Here is a 25423-nt window from a genome sequence, read left to right as displayed (position 1 = left end):
ATAATTCTGGTATTGGGCATTGCTGGTGTTGCCAAAACGTCCATCAATTGTAACTGAAAGTACAACGACAATTTTCTTGAACAAGCGAAGTATCATTATCTCGAATTTTGAAATATCATTCCGAACAAAAATCCTTAACGAATTGTGGGCAATGATAATGCTGCTGTCTCCCGTTGGGGAATCGAGTCCCGGTCGCTCGTGTGACAGGCTGGGACACTCAGCACTAGGGTATAGGCCTAACGAGAACCAGCATTCTGCTCAAGTGGAGACGCGCCGTATCACTACACAATAATAAACCGCATTCGATAGCCCACATTCAATTATGACGTCATAAATCGTCATAAATGTTGTGGCTCTATCAAAGCTAAGATTCTTGATATGCGGATCGCGCATGAAGCAGGTTTGCCCACCCCTGTAGAATGGTTGCAACCCTCAAGACCGTCGTGAGTTCAACAGTTATAGCGTGTAGTTGCAGACATAAGTTATAGATAGGGCTGGGCACAATGATTCGAGTACTCGAATCTGAATCGAGTATTAATTGAAATGATTCGAGTCGAGTAATAAAAGATGAGTTTTTCGAGTACTAAAATTATGCGCTCCGCACAACTAAAAGTTATCGAGAATCGAGAATTATAGTTTTGATACCATTTTCGACTGAGGAAGCCTTGAAACCTTGCTTGGCCGTGTCGCAGCCTAAGAGACATAGTACAAAGCTACGAACGTTACTGGAAATAACCCTTTTTTAAAGTCATCATCATGCCACAACATTGTCAACAAGAGCAATGAAATCGGTATGGTCGAAAAAACACCAAAGTATCTTTAATGTGACGAATAACAGGCATTATCTTCTTTATGGTGGGATAAGAGGTATATTTATCAACTTTAACATATTATATTCTGTTGTGACGTCATAATGAGTGATTCCCGATTACTCGACTCGAAGCGTTTTACGTGATTCAGAATCGAATCACTCAGGGACTCGAATAAAATATGTTTCTCGGTACGTTGAATTTACAAAGTCAGCCTAATGCTAGTGGTGCAATAGTAATACCATACGTCCCTGGGTGGGCTTGAACCACCAACCTTTCGATTAACAGTCGAACGCGCTAACCGATTGCGCCACAGAGACATACGACGTCTGTGCAAAATCCACGAGCCGATTCCATATTCGATGGAAGGAAGCCTATTGATCAAGATCGAACACTATCGAGCCCTATAGGCCGAGGTTGAGACAATTTCGAGTGGCCGTGCAAACGTCGTTTTGGCACCCTCACATCTGTTCATTACATTTACATCGCATAGTCTTGCGTACTACATTGTACATGGTGTGGTTTGAGTCGAGAAAAGTAATAGAATTGCCGAATCCACCAACCTCGCAGCTCTAGAATGAATGTTCTGATGATGATGACCGCCGGCCATAAAAATGCTGCATGACGATGTAGACCTGGTTAAAGATATTTCTGGTCCGTATATGACAGGGATTGGAAGCATATTCCGTCAAAGGAGCTACATTTACCCTGTATTCCTAATTGTCAATGTCAATCCACTATGACGTCACACTTGAATATTCGTGACGTCATTACTTTAAAAAACAACATTCAAAACATATTTTAAACATGTTTGTTTTATGGTAGATTTTGTTTTTAATGCAACCCCAGCAGTGAGGATTTCCTTTTCAGTATTTGCACCAACTCGAAAATAATCCCGGTAGTAAAAGTAAATGGCTAGATTAGATTTGAAACACGGAATATAAGTGCCGGGCTAAAAGTGGAATATACGAATATATGATCAATCGTCAGATTATATTTTCATCTGTCCAAGACACACAGTCACACACACACACACACACAACGTGATATACAAGGCCAGGCAATGCGGACGCCGAACGACCAACCAGTTAGGGTGACTCTTGAACTGGCGGGATCCACCTTGACGTAGTGCCTGACGTCACAGTTCTCTTCGATGTTACATTCGTTCTTTGTCGGTCTTTTTTTAAAAGCTATTTCTTTTTTTTGGCGTCGTAAGAACAGCGACACGGGGGAATAACTTCCGACGGCGGTAATCGAGTCCAGTCCGCCCATTTGGATGGCGCCGAAGCTCACCACTACGTTATCTCACCGGGATCAATCGTGAGCTATCAATTTACGAGTAGAGATTATATCGTCGTTAGTTAAATTGTATTTATGTTCATTACAGATCCCTGCAACTGAATGAGAAAAGCTTTCTTCGTCGTGTGACTTTGTATTGTCGACTTAGTGAATTTAGAATGCATTGACCGGAAATCGAACCCGGGCCTCCCGCGTTGCCGGCGAGAATTTTACCACTGAACCACCAATGCGATACGGCAATGATGGTTGATACTTGCAAAATTAGAAAAAAGTTCACTTTACATGAATGGCAGTTTTTATTGTCGAAATATCCACAATATTTCAACTAACACGATACATAGAGTATCGATGATCTCCGATGGTTCTGCAAATAATCTTCAAGTCGGTTTCCGGGTTTGGAAAGTGGGCAATATGTGTATGTCTGTGGTAGGATTGTGATCATTTTGAGGTCCATCAGTGCTGCTGCAGTATTGCATTCAATCTAATATTGGATCCACTGTACTCAGCAGCGGTGGAATGAACGTGAGATTTTCTTTCGCGTTCTGTGTGTAAACCTCAGAAATTTAGAGTTTCGCGTAATCGAACGAACCTTGGTAGGTTCTGTACAAGTCCTTATCACATTCTTGGTTGAAATTAATCGTGTTTCAACTTCAGACCACTCTCTTCACATCGCTTGGCAGCGCTGAAAAATCAACTCCAAACGAACATGCACCTTGTCAATTTCAAAAATTGTACATACGTTACAAAAGTTTACTCGAAATGTTCAGCACTCTTTTTGTGAATATTTAGTAACTCTCTGCTGTGAGCTTGGCCCGCTATCATACAACATCAAGAGCGAAGTACGCTATATATGTAGGATTTGGGTAATCAGTGTATTGTGCTCATTCAACGAATCAATGAAAATGATAGAAGGATTTAATCGTCGTCTAATGTAAAAAATCTAACAGGCGTACTGGATCCAGCTTCATTTGACACCTGTGTTGTATATCATGAAAACCCAATCCGTGCGATTGGGGTGTTAGCTATGCCTACTGTATAACTTGCTCATGAGGTAATATCGGTAGCAAGTATAGAAACCCGTTTTACACTCTGATCAATATATATCAATCCATGGCCATGATCAATCTAACAATAGTCAGATGCCGGCTAAATTGCCCGGTCTAGCCTAGATCGGGCGTAAGCTTATACAGGGTTGTAATGACTCGGGTCGCGATTTTCTGATGACTCGACTTGATTCGAGTCATTTTCCCAAAATATGGAAATGAGTATCTGTGTATTGACTAGACTTGGACTCGAGTCATTGCGCATGACTCCGACCAAGTCATATGACTCGAGTCTCAGTATAGTTAACTATAGTCTCAGACGGCCACACTATTGGTATTTAGTCTACTATTACTGGTACTCACAAATGCGACCAGAAACTGTTAAAAATAAGGAACTAAGTATATTGTAAATGCGAACCATTCGATATCATCAAATAAAGTTATAAAAAATGGTTTTAACAAAGACTTTAACTCGAAACTGAGCAGGCAACGCAATAACTTTGGACTCGTATTCGAATCATAATATCAAGACTCGGACTCGACGCTCTGTTCGCTGACTTGGACTTGACTTGAGTCAAAACTAAAAAAGGGAGATTGACTTGTGACTTGGAGCCCCGTGACTTGGTTACAACCTGGAGCTTATATTCCCTTACAAGTCCTCGTCGATATTGTTGATACAGATTTTATGTGATTGTTATAGCATTCGATCGTTCTAGTTCAGTGGTTCCCAACCTTTTTTTAGACACCCCCCTTCACGTGAGTGAAAAATTTCGCGCCGCCCTTATCGTCATATCACAAAATCCAACGGGGATGCTAGCAACCCCAACAGATTGTTTGATGGCATGGAATGCTATGAATGTTGATGAGACAATTCAAAAATATAAAAATCGGTCTACATATAAAGAAGCACGCGTGGATTGGAGGTAAATCGCGCAGAGCGCAATTTTTTTCAGTTTACCGCTTCTTCTTCCCCTTCAGATGCTGTCACGCCCCCCTCCCTAGGGAGGGGGGGTGGGCGCCACCCACGTTGGGAACCACTGTTCTAGTTGATACGTTTGGTGATGTTTAAAAAGTCAGCCAGCATTGTTGTGGCATAATTTGGGCCGAGTCGTCGCTAGGTATCATGTACATAAATATATTACTACACGACAACGAGTGTTTGGGATTAGCAATATTACGTCACGTGACGCAATGGGTTCGTGCTCACTATCGCGTTCACATAGAACCTTTTAAAAATGGTCGCGTTCTCACGGACCAGGACCTTTCAGGGGTTTGCACAATGGGTATTACTCAACACTCGGCCTAGCGCGTTGTCTCTGTGGCGCAATCGGTTCGACTGTTAATCGAAAGGTCGGTGGTTCAAGCCCACCCAGGGACGTCTTCTATTAAAAAGACCTCACGTTTTCCGCTTCTGTTTCAAGTAGTCTTAACAGACAACGTCTGCAACGTTTGTACCAAATCTTGTCCGTTTTGTCCGTGTACTGCACGTACCTTTAACATAACTGGAAAACCACTGCTTCTGCTTCTATTTGAATATAAATTTATGGCATTACGTATACTTGTACTTGAGTATTGTGGTGACTAATCTACGCCCATCTTTATGTCCCATATTGATTCTGTTGATTACCTTACTTTTCGTATTAGCAAACTGATTTTACGAAGTATGATAGTGAACGTACTTTGAAGCATACTTGAATTGAATCGAACATACAACCGACTACTCAAAGCGAACCTCATCCTCATGCCTCTGTGGCGCAATCGGTTCGCGCGTTCGACTGTTAATCGAAAGGTTGGTGGTTCAAGCTCACACAGGGACGTTTTATATGCTTCTATTATACCTCTAACGTTTAATTTACACCGATAACACTAGGCTGATGTCGAAAGCAATTTGAATCAAACTTGAATTCAATCGAATTGAAAACCGACTACTCACAGCGATTGTTATTACAACGTCTCTGTGGCGCAATCGGTTAGCACGTTTTACTGTGACTGTGACATGCGAGATAAATCTTAGCAACTCTCGCAAAATTCCTAAATGCATTAGCATAGGTATCGCCCACGCATCATGTTCTCTGTTCAGACAGGATAACGCCATAACGGCCATTGGGCCATATAACAGTCCCGCCTTCCAGCAAGTGCACGCTGCTTTTACGCCTTCGAGCAAGCTTCGTGCATGATTCTGAGCTGTCCGTGCTCTTGTAGTATCGCCCGTGTACTTCTATGGGATGAGTCGTGAGATCTTGGTCTGGTCATCACGATGACTAACAGGGCTTCCTTCGATGAACGGAAGCAGGAAGGAATATTTATAGAAGCCAACATACCAGTTGCCCGTTACTGCGTGTTGGTTGATCGTGAATACGTTTTATTTCAATTTATTGCTACAATATTCTTGCTGCAAAACGACGCGGCCAAAGTGGCATATCCGAGAAAAAAGAGACATTAGATTAGAATTAAAATTAGAGCATAGACACATTTCAAAATTGAGTTACAGATCTTCTCGAAGTGAAAAAAAGACTTCTTTCTCTTGTGACGTTTTCGTGTCAAGTACACTGAATTAAAAGTGCATTGGCCGGGAATCGAACCCGGGCCTCCCGCGTGGCAGGCGAGAATTCTACCACTGAACCACCAATGCTACAGGACCTTCATGGATGATAGTTGTACAGAACGGAGAATATCCACTTAACAAGAATGACAGTTTTTATCATCGAAATATTCAATATAACTATGCAATTATACATACACGATACATAGGCTACGTAGCGGCGAGATCATAGGGTTCTGCCCATTATCTTCAAGTCAATTGCAGTTGACAAGATGGAGATCACAATGATCCCATGGGATGTATTATTCTTTTTTGATTTAGAAAATTTTTTCCTATTAATCAGCTACTCGATGGGAAGGGTGGGCAATAGGTCATGTATATCCGTATTGGGATTTGATGGTGAATTGTGACTTGTGTTCATTTCGAGATCAGTGCTCTTCAACCTAGGTGTACGAGTAGGCTACCCAAGGAACTTGTAACACTAAAGCAGTGATTTTCAAACAGGGGCTGACGTTCGTGAAGGTGCTGACTTTCTGTAGTATAGTAATCAGCTATCAATTATGTATTCAAACTGTGAATGCTTCTAAGTATACAGCTTGCACGATTTCTCCACAACTTTACGGGTTTACCACACCAAAAGGGTGAAAGGAACTGGTCTATATAACAAAGCGACGGATTCCAAGAGACGATTTTGGAATTTTGTCAAGTAGGCCTATCCATGGATTTGGTGATGTCGTATTGATGTTTCAGTGGTGGAATTCTCGATTGCCACGTGAGTTAGTCCCGGTCTCGATTCCCCACTATTCGCCACCAATCTTCTACCAGCCATACATAGAAGCAATGTAGGCTATATAATCCACCATGATCAGAGTCAGACCCCTAAACCATCACACGACAGAAGCGAGAACGCGAGTCAATCTCGTGGTTGAATTGCTCTTCAACTATATCAAAAGCGAATTAACGAATTACGCCCTCATACAAAGATCGCACCTACAATAGCCTTGCATTATTGATTTAAACTCTTTCATTCTTACGATGTTAATTGGTGGGTGGGGTCTGGGGATATTATATAATTATAGAAATCGGGGTTGCAGTTTATCGTGTAATCCGCACAGTGTCAGAATATATATTGTAATTTTCACACCAGGCCCATAATCTTGTTGATCGACTTTGATCCTATCTCACTACGATCTTGCAATACAAAAATATTCCAAATGGGTGACCAAGATTGAAGGGATCAGGAATTTAAACATTTTTATCAATTCATTATTTAAAAAAAATACTCCTCGTCAGGGAATCGAACCCATTCTCCTTCGTGTCTTGACTAAATGTAAGATATTTAGCTAACGCAAGTTAACGTGGGAGTATACATTGTTTTTGCGTGTACTTGATGCGTGTAACATAATAAATAAAATCGACAGACGGACTAGCTTCTTGGTTTTGTCACTATAATATCCACCAATTGTAACTGAAGGTATAATAACAAATTGCTTAAAAAAGAATTTTCAAAGTTAAAGTGTTAATTAAAGCTACGTACTGAATTGAGGTCAATGATTTCCTTTTTCGCCTGCACCATCGAGATGCTGTGACGATGGAGATGCGATGCAGTCTGACCCGGCCGGGGATCGAACCCACGATATTCGATTGTCATCATCGCTATTCGCACTGCATTGCCTATCACTTCATATTTCAACTACTGCTAGTTTATTGGTCGTGACGATTACAAATTCCAACGAGATATGACATGAACTGTCACTTTGTATTATCATCTTTTACTTTTCATTCAGTGTGCATGCCTCCTTTTCTACATCGCCTAGGCCATATAGGTGACTTCTTCCATTGTATCGCAGTTTTGTGTGGTGCATTGATTGCAGATGCCCCGGAAATAAATCATATTGTCGCGTAATAATGACAAAAAACGTTTACATTTAGTGAATTCTCATGTGACGTAGAAATGAAAATAAAATGCATTGGCCGGGAATCGAACCCGGGCCTCCCGCGTGGCAGGCGAGAATTCTACCACTGAACCACCAATGCGACGCAGACCTCCGTTTGGGTACTTGTAAATTATCAGAGGCGACCACTTAACAATCTCCATGTTCTCATCTCCCAGTGAATATATAGCAATGAGGAAAAAGTACGAATAACATGAGGATTTAAAAATATAAATATATCTTCGATAGCAATACATCGCACTGCAATACATTCGAACTGTACTCAAAACCCAAATGATAAAAAAGTGGACTTGCTTGTCCAACGTATCGTTCCTACAGCATCTAATCCCATAGGTGACTCAGTGCTGGAATACTCCACTGCAAACCCGTACAAGCAGGTTTAATTCCAACCGATTAAACGTCTCCACAGAAACATTCATTCGTAAGATATTATCATTGTGCTTTTAGCTTCGGTGAAAAGTCATTGCAAACCGCCGTGTAGGCATGGACTAAAGTTTATTACCATAGAATGTAGAACTATGTTGCTTTAGGAGCGGTATAGGTAGAATTTGGTCGGGGGCAATCGGACCACAACATCCAGTCGATTACCATGCAGCAGGGCATAGCATTGTATTATATATCGTACGGGCAATCAATCAATCAATCGTCAGATTATATATTTTCATCTGACCAAGACACACACAGACACACACAATGTACAATGCGTTATACGAGACACACAATGTGATGTAATGAACCGATAGGGAGATGCGGGGGAGATAATGTAGAGCAGCGGTTCTCAACCGGGGGTCCGCGAAGCAATTTCAGGGGGTCCGCGAGACCTCTAAATTTTTAAAATGGTTGATAACCTAATTTTTATTTTATTTTTTAATTTGAGAAAGCATGAGGCAGTTTCGCACCACAACTGCTAAAACCTCATGACTCATATCTTCATAATAATCGTCTGACATGGACTGTCGTAGTGTGGAAACTCATTTTCATTGTCAATTTTCCAATAACCTGCTGATACAAACGAATTGCTGTTTAGAAATGTTTTGTTGGGGTTTGTGGAAAAATATAAATATGGAGATAGTAACGTCAATCAGGGTGACTTCGTAATGTCTGCGAAACCTTTTCGATTTGAAGTTAGCAGTCTCATCAAATTAGTGAACAGTCGTTTGAAATAGAAATTTCCGAAGTATTTCCATAATTTGGCCCAATGCAGGGAACAGCTTCTTGGAGGTACAGAACTTTAATATACAATTGAATAGTATATTCATATTGAAATGAACCCGAATATTTTCGGCTGACACTCGTCATAAATCGGACAATGATATATCTATACTCTTAAAGCTCGGCTATCAGATTTTGAGCATTCTTATTGCGGATGCCCTATCGACAACGCTGATTTTTTGATGAACAAGGAGTTTTTCGTCGCTATCAAAGCATTACGCTCCAACCATGAAATACATATCACCAGTTATATTGGTATGCAGCCTTGTCTTGTTAATGTTCAATTGTTCATGGTCGAAAATGTTTGATCGTAAATATATATGTAAACCCGAACAGAACAAATCATTTCATGACAGTCTTTCTCTGGTTGGAAACTTGGATCCATTCTTTGGTGCATAATATTTGTCTATACTTCTAGATTAGGATTTCACTTTGACGGTAGAAACTCTCTGCGGGCCGATCAACATGTCGTTGCAGGCCTAATCCGGCGGTTCGTATGTTGCCCGTCCCTGCGCTAGATGCTGGACGTGATATGTTCATAAAATATGAGTTTCTTCATTCATTTTGGTGACATAAATGTTGCGATCACACCAAAAGTATCGTCGGAAGCGTTATTCGTTAATATTGCATTAGCCTCCATCTATCTTTGTGGAAATGGTTTTCGGCACTCCTCGTTCATATCAAAACGAAGACGCGGATTTTCAAGACACGACCACGTACTTCAAGAAATACAGCAGCAAAATTAGCTTTGAGATAACAAAAGTCCACCAATTTCTACATAGATAGTATGATGTTATCTTCAAGAAAAATCAATATTTTGCTGTTTATCACAAGTCTACAGTTCATATTTGCACAAGACAGATGAAGGTTGCACCGTAATAGAGCTAAAATTGTACTAAAACTTGAGGGGGTCCGCGACGGTCCGTGACGGTCAAAAGGGGTCCGCGAAGCCAAAACGGTTGAGAACCACTGATGTAGAGGTTACGATAAGCGCCCACCAAGCAGACGGACCGGGTTCGATTCGGAGGTTTATCTGGGCTCCTCTTCCCCCGCCGTTGCCATTGTGTGACTTGTACACATGAAAAATATAACCCAACGATGTCATGTTATGAACGATCAACCAGTTGGGGTCTCTAGCATGATATGAAAGTATGATATTGTTTAATTTAAATGCAATGTGTTAAAAACTCCTGTTAGAAACAAGTTTTTATTGTTGGTGTTTTTTTTTAGCCAACGCACAAAAACATCAGAAACATCGGGAGTAGACATGGGGTAATCGCGATTAGTAATCGTAATCGATTACGACGATTACAGCATTTTCAAGTAATCGTAATCGCAATCGATTACATTCGAGAAAATTCAGAAGTAATCGTAATCGTAATCGACTACTTCCCATATTTAATCGATTTTTTTGTGAAAGAACGATTGCTTTTTATTTGTACAGGACTGTGACAGAAACTGAACATTCGTGAACAAGGACGAGGTATTATACCAGTTAGTGATAGCATAAACGTCAGATTTTCAAATGCCACTGCTCATTAATACGTCAGAAATGGCCTATTAGCTTTGCTCGTCATTGCGTAAGAAGTATCGAGCTATCCACACATAGTGAATAAATATTCGCTGTACATTAGTGTGATTGTAAGAACACTCGCCGTGCTGTATATCAGGTTATCAATACATTCCAGACGCCACTACCTCGCAGCAGAATAATTAATCACCACCCTGCCTAGTTTAAAATAGTAACTTTTGTATTGATGTTTGTTTATGTTTAGTTAAACGCAGTTTGACCATTGCTGCTTCGCGAGCAGGAGGCCTATGTAGTACGAACGCATACCGGACAAAGGTTTGAAATTTTGTAGCCTACTCGTCAAATAAAACATTACGGTTTCCACGACGAAGCATTAAAAATCAACAGCTGCTGATATATATCATAACAGAGCCGTTTCTCGTAATGGCCGCTTGCATTACATTATCTGTATTAAGTTGAAGACAGAATTTTATATTCACTTTCTCTTATTCTGATATGATTCTGCTTGAGACAGGTGCCAATCGTTATTTCACAATTCTTTACTCAACATTTGGACCTGTCGCCATATACAATGTTAGCGTGGCTGGTAGCTAGAATCAGGACAAAAACAGCAAATCGTCCCCCAATCCAAACGTTGGTATTGGTCCTCCACAGGGTAGTTAATTTTCAAGTTGAAGATTTAATCTCGTCAATAACATCGGTAATTGCATTATATTACTATTCATTTTTAATCCTCTCTCAGTCCCCGATGGTCAGATTTACCTGAAGAGCCGGGAGCACGTAATTCATAATTATAATAGGGTTACCATATTTTGGAATCGAGAAAGGAGGAAACTTTTTCAAAATATTCAAACTTAGACTACCTGTGGAAAATCTTGAAAAAATGGTAAATTTTTTCCACTTCTAGTCGGTTGACTAAAAAAAAGGTCAACTTTCGCTCGGCTCCAGAAATACCCGCCTGAGCGTGAATTCAGTGCAATTTTATCTCAGTTCAATTTTAACTAAACTTCTAAAAAAAGAGGACAAAATCTCAAAAAGGAGGACATTTGAGCGTCCTCGCAGGACATTTTCAAAAACCCGAAAAAGGAGGACAAATCATCCTAAAGGAGGACGTATTGTAACCCTAAATTATAACATCTGGTATCTTCTAATAATTAGGCTACATTAGGGTATGTTGTTAATTCGTGACCTCCGGTCTGTTATACAATAAAAGATATTGTTGCGTCCAAAACGTAGCAGACTAAAACAAATACTTGCGTGAGACGCACACACAAATTCCCATGTCTTTAATGCTCTGGGTGCCCGGGTGGCATTTGCATTGTGGGCTCAGATTGGAAGGACCGGACTATTAGTCACGCCCACCCAGCGCGGCTATTGTCAATACACATACCCAAAGTTTCGGCCAATGTCCTTCATTAGTAGCACACTTCGTGGATTCGCATGTTGGCCGAAACTACATTTGTCATTTGGTGTGTCGTGACGCGGTATGGACGGGCACCTAAATGCCAGTTACTATAAATTATGCATGCTTTTTTTTCTTGATGAGGAGACGTAGGCTATTTATTTCAAAATCAAGCTATCTAGAGACATTTAAATCGCGATGCTCGTAGACAATTTCCAAGTTCATTAAATCTCTCAAAAATAGTCTATAATTTGTGTTGGTTTACGAAATACTTTTGAGCCCCCTCCGAGCTCGCTCCCCATCCTATTAGGAAATTTGGAGTGCGGCAGTTGTGGACCTGGCAAGAATGCAAATCGTTGGGTGCGATAAATCGTCCAATATAAAATGGACAATGTGTACTTTATGACGTAACAAGCAAATGTCGCATCTTCGAAAAAAAAGTTGTTATCTCATTAGGGGCAATCCATATATTGTCTTACGATATAACTTCTAAGATGCAAAATAAATGTAATCGTGAGTAATCGAGATTACTTTTCCAATGTAATCGTGATCGTAATCGACTACTTCCTGATTTTGCTGTAATCGTAATCGTAATCGTAATTGCGTCATTCAGAAGTAATCGTAATCGCAATCGATTACATTCACGAAGTAATTACCCCATGTCTGATCCTGGGCCCACCATAGGGTAATCGATTCATCTTCTAGGGTACTTACTATATGGATCTGATTGTTAAATTTTGTGAATGAATTCTGTCAATAATATTAGTTCTTCCATATATTACGATAATATGCACCAGCAGGCCGCATTTCCGGTGGTTTCAAACCTTTTATGGTCGCGACTTCATTTTCAATTAGAAAATGTGCCGTGGTGCAGCTAATAAATTGATAAGGTGATTAATAAAAAAGGCCAGCTTGTCCAGACATACTCACGGCCTATTATGGAAGCTGATAACGTCCAACATCCTCGCGATCCCCAGAATAAAGGCAAACGACCCCCCATGTTTAGAACAACTGTCTTTGACTATAGCACCCAAACGGTCTTAATGAACTCAAGGAATATACCGTTATCTTATAATTGCGATTAGGATTAGACTTATTTTAGTAAATTATGGTTATTTTTATTTAATTTTGATTGCATTTTTGCGAGGACGGTGCGTGGTCCCCATATTAATATCAAAACACGTTGCACTATAAATCGCGTGCAGCGCGAAGAAATATTCTAAATAGCATAAATCTGCTTAAAAATAATATTGTTTATGTCGATTTACGAATATATTTTGAGCCTATTTCAAGCCTTCAAAATTCCAGACATTTAAGCATATTTTAGAATTTCCTCCCGGACGAAGTTTTTACAGTGAAATTCCGGACATGTCCGGGAAATTCCGGACGCATGACAACCCTAATGTAATTAGTCCCGATCATCATAGTCGGATTGTGGTTGCTGTGGTGGTACACCGTGTGCAGTGGGGTAGGCCTACGCACGGGAGGTTGGGGTTCAAAATACAAACCACTTCCTTTTGTAATACCCATTCTATCTCCAATATACCAGTCTTATAAGCTCATTTGTAATTTAGCAATTGCTATCAAGTTTTTGCGTTTTGACTGAGAACACTTTTCAAGGGGAAGTCTCGCATTTCTGAATTGTTATCTTAAAGGGAACAATAGGAGCGACATTGATTTGCCAATTCAGAGGTCGTCAAAGTAGTCAAGAAAGCTAGTCAAGTAGAAGTAGCGACGAAAAATCTACTCAAGGACGAGTAGAAGTACTTCTTCCATAAAGCCACCTAAAACTACTTGAAACAGAGGTAGAATTGACTGACTTTAAATCTACTCAAGTAAGTAAGTAGTTGTACGTTCTGCAGACAAAAGAATTGAAAGTAATTAGAGCTCAAAGTATGATACTCCTAGTATCATACTCGGAATTGAAAGTGAAATACAATTACCACTTCTAAAAAGCGGAAAATATATTTCATGTCTTTTGTCCATAAAGCTTCAAAGGTTATGCCTAAACACGTGTAACGTTTCAAAAAGCCGGATTTTCCAAATTAGCAGGACACGTCATGGGCTGCTAGATAACGACAGGATAGGTAATTGCTAGATTGTGAAAAGGTAGTTTCAAACGTTATGGTGGGCCATATTTACTGTGATGAAATATTTGATATGGACGACAATGCGGTGTGAACGAAATTATATTCACTGATACTTTCGTGAAATATGTTACTCCATGACTACTGTGCGCGAAGCGCAACAAAATTTCTGGGCTTTACTTGACTTTTATGAATATAAAATGTTGGTACTCCGTGAAAACAGCCCCGAAATTCCTCATGCTAACTTTCGTATTGGGGGATTAAACTACTTCTACTTGACAAAATGAAAATAACGAAAAGTAAGTAAGTAGATCACAAAATAATACGAAGTAGAAGTAGAAGTAGAGAAAATCAGATCTACTCGAGTAAATACCAGAAGTAGAGGAAAACTATTTGAGTACTTCCAAAAAGTTCGTTACTTCGTTACTGACCACCTCTGTTAACCATAAATATTCTATAGTAGGGTTCCACTTTCCACGAATTGTTTGAAATATCTTTTTTAAGCATTGTTTAAAATGCATTGGCCGGGAATCGAACCCGGGCCTCCCGCGTGGCAGGCGAGAATTCTACCACTGAACCACCAATGCGACACCACTTGATGGTTGATATTTGTAGTCGACTCAACAAGAATGATAGTTTTTGTTATTGAAATATTCACAATAACTGTACAATATGGAATATGCATACACGATACATAGCGTAACAATGAGATCGCAGGGATCTTCCGATTATCTTAAAGTTGATTGCAGTTATGGGGTTGGAAGGCTTTGGCGAGATCAGAATGTATTCGTCTTTTTTGATCAAGAAAAACTCTGCATAATGTTGTAATCCTGGTTAAAGAAATTTATGATCCGTTTATGACAGGGGTCGGAAGCTTTTTTCTTCAAAGGAGGCATTTTACCCGATATATTACCTAAAAAAAATCATGCTTTGAACAAAGGGCCGAATGTTTTAAACATGCTTGTTTGGGATTGATTTTTGTTTTAAATGCAACCCTAGATGGTGCGAACCCCAAAGAGTTTATGGTTCGTGTGCACGCAAACTTTTATAAAACGGATACCTGTTGAATAAATAGACGTAGAGCGACGTCACATATTACATCCTGAAATTGCTGCAATTTAGGAAACCCATCACAAATAATGTCATGGATGAAAGGCTCTCAAAATATTCGACTTGAATAAAGTCATATAAAATATCTCGGGTCATATGACTTGGTCGGGTCATGCGCAATGACTCGAGTACAAGTGGAGACAACAAATTACTCAAGTTGAGTCGAGTGGATTTCCGTTTTAAAAAACAACTCGAGTCAAGCGAAGTCACCGAAAAATCACGACCGGAGTCGACTCTAGTCATTACTGCACTGGTGCGATTTTATGGTTCTGGTGCCCTTTGTAGAATGATATTGGCTATTCCTAAATAAAATCAACAGTAGCTTTCAAATAATATCAGTTTAAATACACTTTAGTCTCGGTCTACTATAGGGTGTCTCAAGCTATATTAAATCAATAATTTTCCTGCTCAATAAGCAGAATTAACTGTCCGTTACAAACTTCACCGCATAGCATTTTATGTTAGATTGCATTCACATATGCTCAGAAATACGTTTTATATCAAGCCACAGAGACACTGCGACAACAAATGCGCTCAGCTCTCGATTCGGTATTAGATTGAATTTAAGTATGCTATTACTTTCAATATTTAAATTCTCGAAATTAACCTTCCTTACTTGTAAAATCAAAACACGCATCGTCCCTTGGTGGGCTTGAACCACCAACATTTCGGCTAACAGTCGAATGCCTGATCGATCGAATCATAGACTACAGAGCCACGGCAATAAGGGCTGCGCTCAGCAGTTGATTCCATATTAGATTGATATCAAGTGTGATTTATGTCATGTCCAACATCAGTATTATTAAAATCTGCATTTGTTAGTGGTGGAATAAAAAAAAACCATCGTCCCAATGTTAGTGGCAGACGAAAACAGGTTATTGTTGTAAAACTGATATAATAATGTTGGTCGTCCCTGGATGAGCTTGAAACACCAACTTTTCGGTTAACAGCCAAACGCGCTAACCCAGGGCCGGTCAACCCGTGGCCCATGGGCCACATTTGGCCTGCGAAAAGGATTTGAGTGGCCCGCGCGGTAATTTCCGAAATACGTAATATTATCAAAAATGGATTAGCCATATTGGGAACTTGCAAGACCAACCAAAAATTTGATGAGTCCGGACGCAATACTTGAAAAGTGACGAGTAAAATATCAGTTCCGACGCATTGGCAGATCCATGGTCCAGTCGCATTTTGGTAGATCTTCTTACATCACAATACAGCAGAATATTCTGGGATGGATTTATCTAAAGTGAAAGATTTCTTCACGCTTCCGGCAATATGATGTCGCTCGATTTCTTGCTTTTAATATATTGTTACACCCCCCTGAAAATGAAAGAACGCCTAATGTACCAGATTGAGTGTACCTGTATTTGCAACTACGAGAGAAAGTGTCGTCCAACATCATGTATATCGCAGAAAGACCGTCAACGATGAAACATATAGGCACAAAATGATTGGCGCATGTTGGTTGAAGCTTTCGATGTCGATATGTCCAGGCGCCGAATAGTCAAATCCTTGTGAACTTTGCATATACAGCAGACCGGCAATATAGCCTACTCAAGTAACAATATTATTGACCTATAAACTTTAAAAAAATTTGGCGCCTGGCGCAGCTAGTGGCCCACGGGCTATTCGTCAATTGCATGTGGCCCTTGGCAAAAACGGTTGGTCACCCCTGCGCTAACCGATTGCGCCATCGAGACACCGCGGTAAGGTTTGTGCTGAGTAGTCGATTCAGTATTCGATTAAATTAAAATATGCTTCTCGGTACGTTGCCTTTAAAAAGTCAGCCTAATGCTAGTGGTGCAATAGTGATACAATACGTCCCTGGGTGGGCTTGAACCACCAACCTTTCGATTAACAGTCGAACGCGCTAACCGATTGCGCCACAGAGACATACGAAGGCTGTGCAAAATTGACCAGCGGATTCCATATTCGATGGAAGGAAGCCTATAGATCACGATCGAACACTATCGAGCACTATAGGCTAGGGTTACCATATTTTTGTGAAGCAAATTCCGGACACTCTTTAGCGCTCACTAACGGATTTAAAAATCAGGTAAAACACATTGTCTGTCACTATGACGTCAGACTACCAAAGCATTGTGCATCGACTGTATACACTAGGAATGGAGTGGAACATACGTCATAAATTGAGCCATCTGTAATGTGAGTAGGCCTACTGGTTATTGCTACTTGCTAGGGTCTGCGATAGATTTCTTCATGGGCCGGATTAAATCGTCTGGTGGGCCATGTCTGGCCTGTCTAAGGTTACCATACGTCCTCCTTTAGGAGAATTTGACCTCCTTTTTCGGGTTTTTGAAAATGTCCTCCGAGGACGCCTAAATGTCCTCCTTTTTGAGATTATTTTCCCTCTTTTTTGAGAAGTTTAATTAGAAACATCGGGCAAAATTCGACCGAGATACCGTAAAATAGCACTGAACTAACGCTCAGGCGGGTATTTCGGGAGCTGAGAGCGAAAGCTGATTTTTTTTAATCAACCGACCACGAAGTGGGAAAAATTTACCATTTTTAAGTTTTTTCTCCGGTATTCTAAGCTTGAAAATTTTGAAAAAGTGTCCTCCTTTCCCGATTCCAAAATATCGTAACCCTAGGCCTGTCGGGATTGTGTTTGACAGCCCTGCGATACTGTTAGGTCGGTGCGGCTATCTGGTTGTGTGTTTTAATCAGGTCCGAAACAGCATTTCGTCTGCCCCCTTCCACCCAAAAAAAGCACTGTTCTTGGGCCCACCATAGGGTAATCGATGTAACGTCTTGGTCACTCACTCTATGCATCTGGTTGTTACATTTTATGAATGAATTCTGTCAATAATATTGATTCTTCCATACATTAGTCTACTATAAATTGTACCAGCCGGTTGAACATCCGGTTATTTCAAAACTTTTATGGTCGCGATCTCATTTCCAACTTGAAAATGTTCCTTGGCCCAGATCAAACCTTGATAAGCTGATCACTAAAATATTTCAGCTTCCCCAAACTTACTCACGGCCTAGGAAGCTGATTACGTCCAACATCATCGCGATCCCCACATAAAGGCAAGCGACGCCAAGATTTGGAACCACTGTCTGTGACTGAAGCATCCAATCGGCCTCAACCAGCTATCGAAATATACCGTTAGCTTATAATTCCGATTACAATTAGACTGATATCAGTAAAGGGTGATTATTTATATTTATTTTTGATGGCATTTTTGCGAGGGCGGTGCCTGGTGTCCATAATAATATGAATATACCTTACATTACCTCGCGCGCAGCGTGAAGAAAAATTTAGAATATCATAACGCTACTTGAAAATAGTATTATATATGTTGATTTATGAAAAACTTTTGAGTCTACTTCAAGCCTGCAAAATTCCGGACATTTTGGCATATTTTAGAATTTCCCCCCGGACGCAGTTTTTTCAGTGAAATTCCTGACTTGTCCGGGAAATTCCGGACGTATGGCAACCCTACTATTGGCCGAGGTTGAGACGATTTTGAGTGGCCGTGCAAAATTCGTTTTTGGCACCCTCATATCTGTTCATTACATTTACATCGCAGAGTCTTGCGTACTACATTGTACATGGTGTGCTTTGAATCTAGAAAAGTAATAGAATTGCCGAATCCACCAACCTAGCAGCTCTAGAATGAATGTTCTGATGATGTTGACCGCCGGCCATAAAAATGCTGTATGACGATGTAGACCTGGTTAAAGATATTTTTTGGTCCGTATATGACAGGAATTAGAAGCATATTCCGTCAAAGGAGCTATATTTACCCTGTATTCTTAATTGTCAATGTCAATCCACTATGACGTCACACTTGAACATTCGTGACGTCATTGCTTTAAAAACATTATTAAAAACATATTTTAAACATGTTCGTTTTAAATTGAATTTTGTTTTAAATGCAACCCCAACAGTGATGAATTCCTTTTCAATATTTGCACCAATTCGAAAATAATCCCGCTAGTGAAAGTAAATGACTAGATTAGAATTCAAACACGGAATATAAGGGCCGGGCTAAAAATGGAATATACGAATACATGATCAATCGTCAGATTATATTTTCATCTGCCGAAGACACACACACACAATGTAATATACAAGACCAAGAAATGCGATGTAATCAACAGATAAGGGGGACGCTGAACGACCAACCAGTCGGGGTGACTCTTGAATTGGCGGCATCCACCTCGACGTAGTGCCCGACGTCACAGTTCTCTTTGATGTTACATTCGTTATTTTTCGGTCCTCTCTTAGAAGCTATTCTTCTCTTCTGGCGCCGTAAGAACAGCGACACGGGGAAATAACTTCCGACGGCGGTAATCGAATCCGGTCCGCCTATTTGGATGGCGCCGACGCTCACCACTACGTTATCTTCCCGGGATCAATCGTGATCTATCAATATACAAGTAAAGATTATCTCGTTGTTAGTTTAATTGTATTTAAGTTAATTACAGATCCCCGCAATTGAAAGATAAAAGCTTCCTTTGTCGTCTGACTTTGTATTATCCACTGACTGAAATTAAAATGCATTGGCCGGAAATCGAACCCGGGCCTCCCGCGTGGCAGGCGAGAATTCTACCACTGAACCACCAATGCGATACGACCCTAATGGTTGATACTTGCCGAAAATCTAAAAAGTTCACTCTACATAAATGCCAGTTTTTATTGTCGAAATATCCACAATAATTCAACTAATACGATACATAGCGTAGCGATGATCTCCGATGGTTCTGAAAATAATCTTCAAGTCGGTTTCCGGGTTCGGAAAGTGGGCGATAAATGTATGTCTGTGTTTGGAATATGATCATTTTGAGGTCCATCAGTGCTGTTCAACCAGGGTGCACGAGTACGCAAGGGTATAGAAGGGTGCCTGTCAAACTTTCTCACTCAAGCAGTGGTTTTCAAACTTGGCTTGACGTTAGCGAAGTAATCAGCTATCAATTATACATTATACAAACTGTGAATGCTTTTAAGTATATAGGGTGCATGAGTTATCGTATCGATCATTCCTATCTGATACCGAATAGCCTACTGTGCATGCATATTTTCTGTACCACCATCATTGCCGTCTGTTTTGTTATGTATTTTGGTTGGATGAAAATAAAGATTTTCTTTCTCTTTACGGGTTTACCACACGAGAAAGGGTGAAGGACATTGGTCTATAGAACAACGCAGGGGATTTCAAGAGGCGATTTTGGAATTTTGTCAAGTATCCCCTACGGATTCGTAGCTGTCGCATTGACGTTTCGGTGGTGGAATTCTCGCCTGCCACGTGTGGTAGTCCCGATCTCGATTCCCGCCAATATGCTGAGTCATGTCGTCTACCAGCCAAAATAGAAGCTAGGTATTCGAGCATGATCATGATCAGACATCGGACCCCTACACTATCACACGATAGAGGATAACGCATGTCAATTTCGAGCTTGAATTGCTCTTCAACTTTATCAAAAGCGAATTAACGGATTACGCACTTCATACAACGATCGCGCCCACAATAACCTCTCATTATTGATTTCAACTCTTTCATTCTTATGATATCGGTGGGTGGGGGTTTGGGGGATATTATATGATTCTAGTATCGGGCATTGCCGTTGTCGTATGATTTTCGTAATGTTAGGATATACAATGTCATTTTCACACCAGGCCCGTAAATTTGTTGATCATCCAACTTTGATCACGTCACACGGCGGTCTTGCAATACAAAATTATTCAAAATGGACAACGAAGATTCAAGGGAACAGGAATTTAAACATTTTTATCAATTCATTCTTTTAAAAAAATACTCTGCGGTCGAGGAATCGAACCCAGTCTCCCTCGTGGCTTCACTACATGTAAAGTATTTAGATGTAAAGCAAGTTAGCGGGGAGTATGCATTATTTCTTTTGTATCTACATGATGCGTGTAACATATATAAATAGAACGGGCAGACGGACTAGCCTACAGCTTATTGCTTTTGCCACAATATCCATCAATGTGACTGAAAGTATAACAGCCAATAGCTTAAACAAGCGAAGAACCGTCAACTCGAATTGTGAAAGTTCAATAAATCAAATCCATACTTAATTGTGTTCAATGACAATAGGCTACTTCTGTCTCTCGTAGCGGAATCGAACCCCAGTCGCCCATGTGAAAGGTGGGGACACTCAACATTACATAGGCCTACTAACGAGAACCAACATGTGTTAAAGAAATGCGACACAAGGAAAGATAATATATTATACATATTCGACTGTCATCATCGCTAATCGCAATGCTATCTCTTCATATTTCAACTTTTTTCAACTAATGTTATTTTTCAATCGTGATGTTTGGTAACGTTATAAATTCCAACCGAATCGCGACATGAGCAAATATGCTCATCGCGATCAATAAGTAACCTATATGAGAGTTTCTGTTAGATTCTCCCAGTGATCTAGATATCCCTGGATTCTCCAAGTTGATTATACTTATCTACGCCAAGTAAATCGTCATGTCGCGAAATACCGACAAAAAAATGTTTACTTCTAGTGAGTTCTTGTGCGACTTGGTAGTTCAAATTAATTGCAATGGCCGCGAATTGAATGAGAAAAACTTCATTCGTTGTATGACTTTGTTTTGGCGACGTACTGAATTTAAAATGCATTGGCCGGGAATCGAACCCGGGCCTCCGGTGTGGCAGGCGAGAATTCTACCACTGAACCACCAATGCGTGGTATGCCTCTCGCCCATGGTGGATACTTTGCAACAATCAAATTAAACAGTGTTTTAAAATATGCATTTTAAATTTGCTTTATTTTCAAATATTGTGTGTAAGTGTGTAAATCAGTGGTTCTCAACCTTTTTTAGACATGTTCCCCTTTATGATAGTGAAAAATTTCGCGCCCCCCATTATCGTCATATCACGAAATCCGACCGGGATGCTAGCAACCCCAACAGATTGTTTGATGGCATGGAAGGTTATGACTGTTGATGAGAGAAGTCAAAATTTGAAATTCGGTCTATATATAGAGAAACATGCTTGGATAGGAGGTAAATCGCGCAGAGCGCAAAATAATTTTTCAGTTGACCGCTTTTTCGCGCCCCCTTCAGATGCTTTCACGCCCCCCAAGGAGGGCGCGCCCCTCAGATTGAGAACCACTGCTCTAAATCTTCAAATAATATCAAAATTTTGCTCAAATGAAGTTGAAATCAGCCTATACTCCGTAGAACGCGACTGGTGGAGTTTGAATTTGGCGAGCATTCTTAATACGAAATAAGTTTCATATTGAACAATCGTCTTCTCAGAATGGTTGCGAAACACATGTTTAGTCAGAATTCATACAGACTTTTTCAATTTCTCGCGCCCCCACCGAGAGCCTACCGCATCCCCAAGGAGGCGCGCCCCCCAGGTTGAAAACCACTGACGTAGAGGACGCATCCAAACACACATCGATGTCGAGCCTAAGAAGATAAAAACGAGCGCATACGACGCGGTCAACAGGCTGCTACGATGATACCAGCACACATGGATCTCAAATCCGAAATATGGAGATGGAAAATACCCCTAGACATACAAAATAAGTATGCAGAAGAAATAGAGGCGCAAACCGAAATCATCCGAAAACTTATTATCTCACAAAGAGAAAACCGAATCCGCGAACAGACCGTACACGTGTCTGTATATAAATGATAAATGTGCGTAATATACCTGTGAATAAGCCTACTTGAAGGAGAATTGGAACATTGCTAATGATAACTTGGTTTATTGCATGATAAATTGTACACGTCAAACCCCACACTCACCTTTTCGCTGAAGCATAAGATTAGCATCTTAAAAAGTATGAATAATTTATTTTCTGTGTGTGCACTTTGAAATAAAATCACTGAAATAGAGAAAAATGAAAGTAATAGAATCGTAGAATCTATGCCAACCACGCAGCTCTACAAGATATGCCGAATTTTGTTTGTGCTTAATCGTAGGATTCAACATATGCAGTAAAAACGTATCAGTCTACTAAAGTGGTGATAAATATATCTAAAGACCCACGTTACTACAAGGTGCATATGGGTTCGGGGCTTGCAGTGATGTTGAAATCTTCTGCCTTCGCAGATATAGAAAGTCCAGCTGGTAAGACGGACATGGGCCACAAAATTGATGAAGTGGAAATCGCCACCAACAACATATAGTAAGCCGCGAAAACAAGAACTTTAAACCAAACTGCATTTTTTAACATACTATTGCGCCAGACAAGGTAGTTAACAGTGTTAACACGCCGCAAATATTCACAATGCCGTCATTGCCGTGTCGTAGCTCTATGTTCATTGTCACGTCTATGCAGTTAGAGGTAATGGGGTATATGCAGAGGTGGTCAGTAACGAAGTACTTCTACTTTTTCGAAGTACTCAAGTAGTTTTCCTCTACTTCTGGTACTTACTCGCGTAGATCTTTTTTTGGTTCTTCTACTTCGTAATATTTTGCGAACTAGTTGCTTACTTTTCGCTATTTTCAGTTTGTCGAGTAGAAGTAGTTTAAACCCCCCAATAAGAAAGATAGCCGAAGGAATTTCGGGGCTGTGTTCACGAAGTACCAACATTTAATTTGCATAAGAGTCATGGAATACCCAGAATTTTCGTTGCGTTTCGCTTGGTGATCCCCTGTACGCTGAGACAAGACGTTTTAAGATACCTTCATGATGCTCACCAAGGAGTGACAAAATCCCGACTCAATACATCACAGTCATGCTGGTGGCCTGGAATTTCTAAGGACATTGAAGAAACCGTCAGAAATTGCGAAAAGTGCACGGAGCATCAGCGAGAAAGGGTGGGACCGATGCTGTCAGCATCATTCCAAGAGAGACCCTGGTCCCGTGTTGGTGCCGACTTCTTTCAATACCAGAATTCTATGTACCTGCTAGCCGTTCACTACTACTCCAGGGACATTGAGATTTGCATTGTCTCCAAAACAGCGAACGCAGCAGAGAATATTCTGAAATTCAAGAACATTTTCAGTAGGCACGGCATCTGCGAGACTTTGGTCACAGATGGAGCACCTATGTTCTGTTCCCGTGACTTTGCGTCATTTTGCGAAAGCTGGAAAATTGAACATATCATGTCCTCACCTAAATATCCACAGGGGAAATCGGAGGCTGATCGTGCCGTTCAGACCATCAAAAACCTTCTGCGAAAATGTGACGATGAATATCTGGCGCTACTCACATACCGCAACACGCAATTGGCTATCGGCTACTCGCCGGCAGAATTGAGCATGGGCCGCAAACTAAGAACAAGAGTACCGTGTCATCCAGACGACCTTCTGCCCATGTCTGTCGACCGAACCGCCGTGAAGAAAGCCGAAGCAGATTACCGACGCAGAGTTACTCGTGATTACAACAAAAGATACAGAGTAGTAGGCCTACCTGGAGATGAGTTCAAGGTGGGAGATCGCGTCTGGAATCCGGACTGCAAATCGCAGGGTGTTGTGGAAAAACTTGACACTGACACTCAACCCAGATCCTTGGTTATCAGAACTGGGCGTAGCACCTTCAGAAGAAATCGCCGAACGGTGCGGAGATACCAGACGGAGAATGCCCCGCAAGAAGGCGTCGACATTACCGCCATTGAGGCAGCTGAATTCTTCAAATTTCCCGATCAGGGAGGAGATAGCAGTTCGAGCGCTACTAGTGTCGATCGCGATGACCATCATGAGGCGGCGATAGTCCGACGGTCGGATCGGAACAGAACCGCACCACGCAGATACATCGAGGAGTTCTGATGTAGGCTAGTTATAGGAGTAGTGTGTGTAAATATGTCGTGTTCTTCATTCACCTCTTGCCTGCCAATTGCTTTATACCTTTGTACCGCTAACTGCCTCAATTCGGATTGTTTATTGTCTTCATTCCGTGCTTGCGTTGTATATGTTTGTGCTGCTTATAAGCTTTTGTGCTTGTCCCGAGAAGGGAGATGTAGTGGTAGCTCTATTGTGGCACTAGGGTGTAACGACATCGCAGGTGTTTCGGTGCTTGGTCGTCACTGAATACATGGCTGCTTGAGAACTCGCGTCTCGTATATTAGACAGACCGTCAGTCACGTTACTACAATTACGGCTACAGAAAGGAGCATAAAAATATCCCAACTTATATATCGTTGTTAGCGTCACTGATTTGTCGGTTCTTAACTGTATTCAACTGGACAATCAGTGTTTTTACCAATTCCATCGTTCGCGAATAAAAGTGTTACGACTGGCTAGAATAAAACCCTTATGTGCCGTGCATTATCTATACATGCTTGATAATAAAGTATTCAAGTGAAAAGCAAGGGCAGGACGCAGAATCTTGGAATCAGTTGACTGGTCCGGTCCGCAGGCGATTTGAGGGCCTGAATCCGGCCTGCGACGCAATTTGAGTTTGACACCCCTGCTCTAGACCCATGCTATGCTAATAGTCGTTTGACCTAAGTCTACCCAGGTCTA

General features: G+C 40.8%; 1 protein-coding gene and 8 non-coding genes across 9 annotated transcripts in view; 1 reads left to right on the top strand and 8 right to left on the bottom strand.

Moving 5' to 3' along the window:
• Positions 1 to 25423, top strand: part of LOC145446571 (uncharacterized) — a 141235-nt gene that overhangs the window by 28687 nt on the left and 87125 nt on the right. The window lies entirely within an intron of this gene.
• Positions 1056 to 1129, bottom strand: Trnan-guu (transfer RNA asparagine (anticodon GUU)). Its single transcript has one exon. It is a non-coding gene; the product is annotated as a tRNA-Asn (tRNA).
• Trnac-gca (transfer RNA cysteine (anticodon GCA)) lies at positions 2268 to 2338 on the bottom strand. Its single transcript has one exon. It is a non-coding gene; the product is annotated as a tRNA-Cys (tRNA).
• On the bottom strand, positions 5713 to 5783 carry Trnag-gcc (transfer RNA glycine (anticodon GCC)). Its single transcript has one exon. It is a non-coding gene; the product is annotated as a tRNA-Gly (tRNA).
• Positions 7660 to 7730, bottom strand: Trnag-gcc (transfer RNA glycine (anticodon GCC)). The gene has a single exon. It is a non-coding gene; the product is annotated as a tRNA-Gly (tRNA).
• Trnag-gcc (transfer RNA glycine (anticodon GCC)) lies at positions 14397 to 14467 on the bottom strand. The gene has a single exon. It is a non-coding gene; the product is annotated as a tRNA-Gly (tRNA).
• On the bottom strand, positions 16813 to 16886 carry Trnan-guu (transfer RNA asparagine (anticodon GUU)). The gene has a single exon. It is a non-coding gene; the product is annotated as a tRNA-Asn (tRNA).
• On the bottom strand, positions 19523 to 19593 carry Trnag-gcc (transfer RNA glycine (anticodon GCC)). Its single transcript has one exon. It is a non-coding gene; the product is annotated as a tRNA-Gly (tRNA).
• Trnag-gcc (transfer RNA glycine (anticodon GCC)) lies at positions 21615 to 21685 on the bottom strand. The gene has a single exon. It is a non-coding gene; the product is annotated as a tRNA-Gly (tRNA).

Source organism: Botryllus schlosseri, chromosome 9, assembly GCF_051294905.1.
Source record: "Botryllus schlosseri isolate E-star chromosome 9, Bs_hap1, whole genome shotgun sequence".
Lineage (NCBI taxonomy): Eukaryota > Metazoa > Chordata > Ascidiacea > Stolidobranchia > Styelidae > Botryllus > Botryllus schlosseri.
Note: the sequence above shows the minus strand (reverse complement) of the source record. Positions and strands in the feature narration are given on the sequence as shown.